Source organism: Centrocercus urophasianus, unplaced genomic scaffold (genome assembly GCF_019232065.1).
Source record: "Centrocercus urophasianus isolate 14NV4802_14NV808 unplaced genomic scaffold, USGS_Curo_1.0 seq_10, whole genome shotgun sequence".
Taxonomy (NCBI): Eukaryota; Metazoa; Chordata; class Aves; order Galliformes; family Phasianidae; genus Centrocercus; species Centrocercus urophasianus.
Window position 1 is genome coordinate 68,493,046 of NW_024884142.1, and position 7,693 is coordinate 68,500,738.

A 7,693-nucleotide genomic window follows, 5' to 3' on the forward strand; every position below is an offset into this window, starting at 1 on the left:
GAGTGAATCTGGTCTGTAAAAGCTAAATATACTGATGGTGGTCTACTCAAGGTTCACTTCTGGAAGTGCTGACTAGCCACTTCTGCGGCCAAAAGGAATCTAAACTGCAAACGTTCAGTGTGATGGGGAATACTTATAACAATGAGCATCCTAATCAAACATGTTTTTGATACTATAGGTAAGTGACTTCTCTATATCCAGCTGAGTCTGCTCTTCTAATTACAGCAGTTGATATTATCCGTACGCATTCTTTCTTTCATAATTGAACATAGTAGAATCATGTTTACTGGATGGAAGAATATGTGAAGACTTGGGCTTTGCAATCTTGATTTAAAACAAACAAACAAGGTTGTTGTAGTATTTAATAAAAGCAGTGTTATGGTATTTTCTGTTACATGTTGACAGTTACTGGTACTTTATGAAGTGTTCCTGTTCTCATGTCTGCTAAACTTGTAACAAAGTCATAGTGAAGCTAGAAGACATTTCTTCACTTTTACTAAGCATGGAACTACCAGTTCTTTTTTTCAATATAGAGCTCAACTGTAGGTATACAAATATGCTTGATTTCGTTACAGGGCTTGCAATTAAATTAATAAAATTATATCAACATAGGAGGGAAGAAGAGGAGCTAAATCCTTTTCTGAACAGTAGTGGTTACTTCATGTTGGTGACAGGCCTGAATCTGGCTGCAGTAACCTAAGCTTTAGTTCTGATGAAACAGAATTGTGTATACTTGTTTCTTTCCTGGGCTTTCTTATGTTATTACATAGCTCTGAGTTTGATAGTGAAATTGAAGTCATTGATAAGGGATATTTTGCTCTATTGTATTTGGATTGGCATGTTTAATTCTTCTGATCTCCCTTCAGCGTGCAAGTGGTCAAATATCAGAAATTTGGGATAGCTCTACTCAAAGAAAATAACTGAGCAAAGTCATCATGAAGTGTCTCAGCACCTAATATAGATTGTATGCAATTTGTTCAGTTGGAGATTTTAAATTCATTAATGAAATTATTACTACATAAGTGATAGCATTTTTTTCTTTATTGTAGAAACACTCCTACCATGCATCAAAGAATGAACCTGAGTAAATACATTTGTTGTGCTTTGATTTAGGAAGATTCTAGAAATCAAGAATGCACTAAGAAATTAATCTAGTTAACTGGCATTATTATACACAGAAATGCTGAGGAAGTTATTCTTAAATATGGGATAGAAATATCAGCTGAAAATGTTACTGAAATTTAGGACAAAAGGTAATGCTGGAGAAAATCCAAATTATAGCTGTCCTGTTCATTACTCTTACAATTTTTGATCCAATTAAGCAAAACATCTGTAACAGAAACATTCATGAGAGACAAACAGAAGTAGCTGTAAGTAGAATATTCAGTAAAATTTAGCAGATATGCTCTCAGTTGATAATTTTCACTTAAGACATTCAGTGAATGCATTTGAATGTGGAGATTTTGAGGTCAGTTAGCACCCAAGTTTGCATCACAAAAAAAAGGTTTTTAACAACTAGCAGATTTGTCTAACTTTTTTCTTAATCTGGAGTTCATTGCAATAACTGAGAATAACTGGAATGCCGTTGTTGTTGACAGAGATGAGTAAATGCAATCTTGATTAGTTCCATTCTCAACTTTTTGTTTGTTTTGGTTTGTTTGGTGGTTTGTGGTTTTTCTTGGTGGTTTGGTTTAAAATAAAAACAACATATATTTAAAAATGGAAAAGGCTGTTCTTCCAGTCTGCACTCACTCAGCAAAGAGAACTGGTTAATGGTCTGAAGAGGTAATCAAAACCAAGCGGGATGATTGTCCTGTAACTAATACATGAATGTTCAGAGACATTAAAAATAAAAAGAAAAAAATTTTAAAAAACCTAATATTTGTATTGGCTTAAATCACCTCCTTGGAGGTCAGTCACAGTGAGAAAACCCACCTTCTCACTAAACTATAAAAATGATATGATTTGGGAAGTTTCTGTGGTTGGTCTTATTTTTCTCTTTGTTTCCTGTGTCTGACATACAGACTTTGCTAGTGCAGTGTTCTGAAGCGATACCTCCCATAACTTGCCATCAGAAGATCTGTGCTCACATGAGGCTGATTTCTGTTCTGTTACCATTTTCTAACAGATATTTCAGATCTGAGAGAGAACTTGGTCCTGGTGAAATGACTGCAGATTCAGCTTTTAATACAGAGAGAGAGACATGTTTGTTTTAAACTGGAATGTAAGAGAGTAGAGGGCATTTTCAGTCTTCAGAGAAGCACCAGTCAGTGAGTATTCTGTGCTTATGGATATTTTGGATTGTAGTTAAGTATACTTATATCCATCAGAGTACATTGTAACTAAGAACACTGTCATGAATTTCATGATGTATCGGGTAAACCAGAGTATGGTTGGGGGCAGAAGTAGGGGAAGAAAAAAGGAGGAAAAAAAAAAAAATTACATCCTTTACCTTTTAGGGTCTATAAAAGCTGCCCACCACCAGGCAATATTGAGAGGTGCAATCTGACTTTTTCCACCTAGTCCACTGCACAGGGACCATGTTCAAGAAAGAGCTTTATTAAAGGTGTTTTATGTTAAAAATCCATAAGGTTGGAAAAAAGCAACATGAGTCTGACTACCACCTTTATTCTTTCTGATCAGACAATCTCATTACCAGCAACTCAATAGATAACTTTCTTCTGACTTTTTAAGTACTTCCTGTCAAGATACAGGAAGGAAGAGTAAGCCAGTGATAATTTCAGTAGACTAAACCACATGGTAGTTGCAATGATAGCACAGCACATAGGGGGTTCTCCTACTTGAATTTCTAAAGGGAAAAAAAAATAAACAAAACCAGTTGTCTGTGGATCTGAAGTTATTTTTTTCCCCTCTAAATGAATGGAGATAATCATAAAACTGTGTCAGGCCTTCACAACACTCCAACTTTCTTGTATTATCTACTATTTGTTACATAGAGTTCTTGGATTTTAATTTTCCAAACAATTCACTAAGTACTTTCTCACCACTTGTCACTTCTGGCTTAAAAAGTGAATAAGAAGCAAAAGAAATTGTTTTCATGAATGAATAAATTAAAGTGAGGACTAAGGCAGCTTTCTGCATTATTTCTGGTGAGGAAATACAGGTGGCAGATGAATAAAATAGTTTATCTATACTTGTATTAAAACTTTGGCTGCCATAACATATCTGTGTTACCCAAAGCTTTCATGTTTGTTAGACAGGGGTTTAACAAAAAGAATAGCTTTGTTTTTCTGAGTATGTTAAAGTTGTACAAATAATGGAGGCTTTTACCTACCTTTTAATGATTTAGTTGTGCACTGCTATTAGGTATACTTCTAAATTGTTTTTTTTCTTTAAAACCAATTTAAGTTCAGCTTAAGAAAACCGATCAAAACATAGTAAGATAATTTGATTGCATCTCTGGAGCTGATGTCTCCAAATCAGTAGTGTAATCCACTCTAACATGAGTCTGATTCTCTGACTTTCTCTATTGAACAGGAATTCATCTTAAAAATGAACAGGAAAAAAGTTTGCTTTGGAAGTAAAGCAAGGATGTTTTTTTCTGAAATAGTTGGTAAAACACAGCAGTTAAGTTGTTTGTTCATACGATGTAGGAGATCTGTGGAAAAATAAGCAGTAAGTAATCTAAAATTAGAATAGTACATTCTCTCACAGCAGGAAATAACTGCTCTCAGTTCTTCTTGAAAATCAAAGAAAAACAAACTTTTAACAAAAAACATCAAATTTTTTCTGTAATCTTTGTAAAACATTACGCAATGTAAAGCAATACAATGAAGTAGGAGATTTTTTAATAAATTAAAACACTGTTAGTATCTAGAGCATTAAATATGACTATTCTGCCAGAATTACTATGAATCAGAGGTAATGTCTGGTTTATTAGTGTACTGTGTACGTACCATATAATAATGTAAAACAACTTAAAACTTTCTGGCCTTAAGACCCTTATTGTGTGTCTGTGTCTGAACTCACTTTTCGTGAGAAAAGACCATCTCCAAATTTTAATTATCAGCTTAATTAAGAAAGCTCACTGAACTTACCAAGTGTTAGCTTGTTTGAGCAAAATGAAGTGATTCTGGGGTGCAAATGTTCTACACAAGATATATAACACAATTCCTCCACTGTCTGTGACATATTGGTAAGACTCAGAGTACTGTTTTGGGCACCATAATTCAAGAGAAACACAGACTGGAGATGGTCCAGGAGGGAGTAAGGGAGTAAGAAGAATGTGCAGCAGTCTGGAGGGAGCAGGCAGGAGTGTGGAATGAATTGGCATTGTTTAGTCTAAAGAGAAGACTAATGAAAGGTGAAACGACAGCCTGTAGAACTGTTACTGCAAAGCAGAAAACATAAAATACAGTTTGAAAAAGAAATAATGAAAAAAACAGATCTGTTAATGTTTTTTTAAAATTTTCTGTCTACATTTGGTTTTCAGTTTAAATGCAAATAACCTGCCAATACTGTGTAGTGCAAGTAAGCTCTGCACATACGTTTTAACCTGCCAATACTGTGTAGTGCAAGTAAGCTCTGCACATACGTTTTAACTTCAAAGTCCACTCTAAAAACATTGTAAACTCTTACTGGGATCTCTTGATGATTTTTATATTAAATAGATGTCTACAGTAGATCACGTCCACTTGAGATGGTAGGATTTTAATTCCTGAATTGAAACTGAACGTAATCTATTCCACTGCAAGTAGCAGCATTCTATTTTTATGTGGGTTTTCATTTGATTTTTCACACCAACAGGAAAATATTATAATATGATAATGGTTTAATCACACTTCCTCATTGCGATTTGTCTTTCTGAACTGAATGAGTTTTGATCATGCTATTTACACTCTGGGCCACTTTCTTATTTCCAAAACTGAGACATTGTTTTAGACTTTCAAACCATAGCTTTTCAGCTGTTCCAAATCTTTCTTTCCTTAAACAGGAAACTTTATTTTTTTCCTTTTTGTAACTTAACTTTATTCTTATAACTTATAATGTTTTGGAATTCAGTTTTCCGTCCTGTCTTCTTGCTTCGTTCCTGTTCATTTCTACAGATTAATATAATAAATTCAATGAAAAAATCTGTTATAGCTGTAAGCAAGGCATAAGCAATCCAGGAGAGAGGTGTAGATACACATATCATTTAAAAAAAAATCTTATGAACTATAAATACCAGGAAAATAAAAGAGCAAAGAACATTTTAGACTCCTAAACTTGAATCTCTGGAACTTTTCTTCCTCTGTGGAAAGGACTTAATATACGTACTAATTACGTTTACTTTATTACCTGATCTTTAGAAGGACAGTTTATCTGTGATACTGGTCAGAGAAGATGAAGCTGGACTTTCCTGTTCAGAGTGCTCCTAGACATCACCAGAAGTGTCAGGTAGATGGTGTTCTCCCCCATCATAATTGTATTTTACCTAATGCATTATTATTACTGTATAGTACCAAATGAATGAATGATGCACAAGAATGCATCAGTACTTTGAGTTATATGTGTAAGGCTGCATCATTTGGAGTAAAGCTTAGAAAGTTGCTTTTGCATTTCAGATGCATGCCTAATACTATCCTGAAATGTCTGTGGTGAAAGTGTCTGAACGTTCCTGCAGGAGAAGGAATGCAAAAATGTTAAATCTCCCACATTTATATTTGTTGTGAAATACTGGCATGCTCTTGCAGTCAAACCAAATTGTTTATTTTTTTTAAATATCAGATGGAAATTTGGAGAATTTCAATTGCTTACGTAATTCTCATGTGTTTCAGAATGAATGGATTGATCTCTAAATATGCCTATGTATAGTTTACTTCTTCCAAAAAAAAAACCAACTTATTTTTCATATCTTATATACAATCTAAACCTCTGCTCTTCTATTTTGAAACTTCTTCTTGTCCTATTACAACAAACCTGCTAAAGAGAATGATAGATTGGTGGCTAATCTTTATTTATACACAAATAGCATATGGAAAGAAAACATTTTATTGGAAAACATTTAAACTTGGCATGTTTATTTTCAGTCAGAAATCTATCATAATTTCATTTTTTCTTAACATATTTTTTTCAGACTAAACTTTTTTTTGTTCCATGCTTGAAACTCACAAGAATTATTTACTTTGAACAAACAGTAATAAAGCTGCACATTTCACAAAATTTTATGGGAAGTGGAGTTATTGGATAACGAGGGAGGGAAATCTGATCCTTGACAGGCACCATTTGTCACTGGTCTCCACATGAACATCAAGCTATTGACTGCAGCTCGTTGAGAGTGACCATCCAGCTGATTCCTTATCCACAGAGTGGTCCATCCATCAAATCCATGTCTCTCCAACTTAAAGATAAGGATGCTGTGTAGGACAGTATCAAGTATTTTGTGCTAGTCCAGGTAGATGATGTAAGTTGCTCTTTGTTTGTCTGTCAATTCTGTAACCTTTTCATAGAAGGCCAAGGAATTTTGCAGGCTTGATTTGCCCTTTATGAAGCCATGTTGGCTGTCAAAAATCACCTCCTTATATTCCATATGTCTTAACATGATTTTCAGGAGAATCTGCTCCATAATCTTGGTGGGCATAGAAATGAGCCTGTCTGGGCTACTGTTTCCTGGGTCTTCCTTTTTTCTCTTTTTAAAAATGAGGGTTCTCTTTCAGCTTTTCCAGTCACAGGAAACTTCACTGGACTGTTAGAACTTCTTGCCTTTTCTCTTCTCTAGTAATCCTTTTTCCCACTGCTTTGTGTCCTATTCCTAGTGTCCACATAGCAATTCTTAGATTATGGTCTTTGGTCTGATTCAATCTGGACACTAATATGAGGGAAACAAACAAAAAAACCAACAGTCTTATTTCTCAGATTTATGTTGGAATCTAGAGCAGACGAGACTAGTGTTTGTTCCACTATAGCAACATGCAGGTGAACAGCAGCAGTCCACTGACCTTCAGCAGTTTAACTTTAGACACGGTTTTATTATCACAGAATTGTAGAGGCTGGAAGGGACCTCTAGAGATCGAGTCCAACCCCCTGCCAAAGCAGGCTCCCTAGATCAGATTGCAGAGGCAGGCATCCAGGCTGGTCCTGAACATCTCCACAGGAAGAGACTGCAACCCCCTTTGGAGCACTGGAATAGGCTGCCCACATCCTGTGAAGAAATTCTTCTGCACGTCTGTTGAGTTTTTGTGCATTTTATCCATTTGAAGGAATCTGTGGAGTAAGTAAGGTAGACATGGAACTTCTTCGTTCAATTCATCTGTCCAGCCCTGTAAATAGAAGTCTATTGCTTATTGAAGTGACAGTGTGAGTTGTGGTATTTGTAAGCATTTTTCTATGTCAAGTCAGTCCTGGTCCCTGGAGGTGGCATGGGAAAACAGAAATGTCAAATCATATATACTCCAATTCTGGATGACCCCAAGGGTCATTGTGAAAGGAAGCTGTTCTTTTGTATCCTCTCCTAGTTTCCAAATATGGGTGTATCTGGGTAACAAGAGGAAGATATTCTCCTTCTGGGGCCATGATTAGAAGAGAATGCCAAGCCATATCTCAGATTATAGCAGAAGTGAACAAGTGGTGGAGCCATCATGTGTAACTAACTCTGTGTTTGAGCCCATTTTGCTCTCCAAAATGGTATGATAATATCACATGCTCATTCAATACAGAGAACAAAACAAACAAAATCGCAGCAGACAGAAAGTCC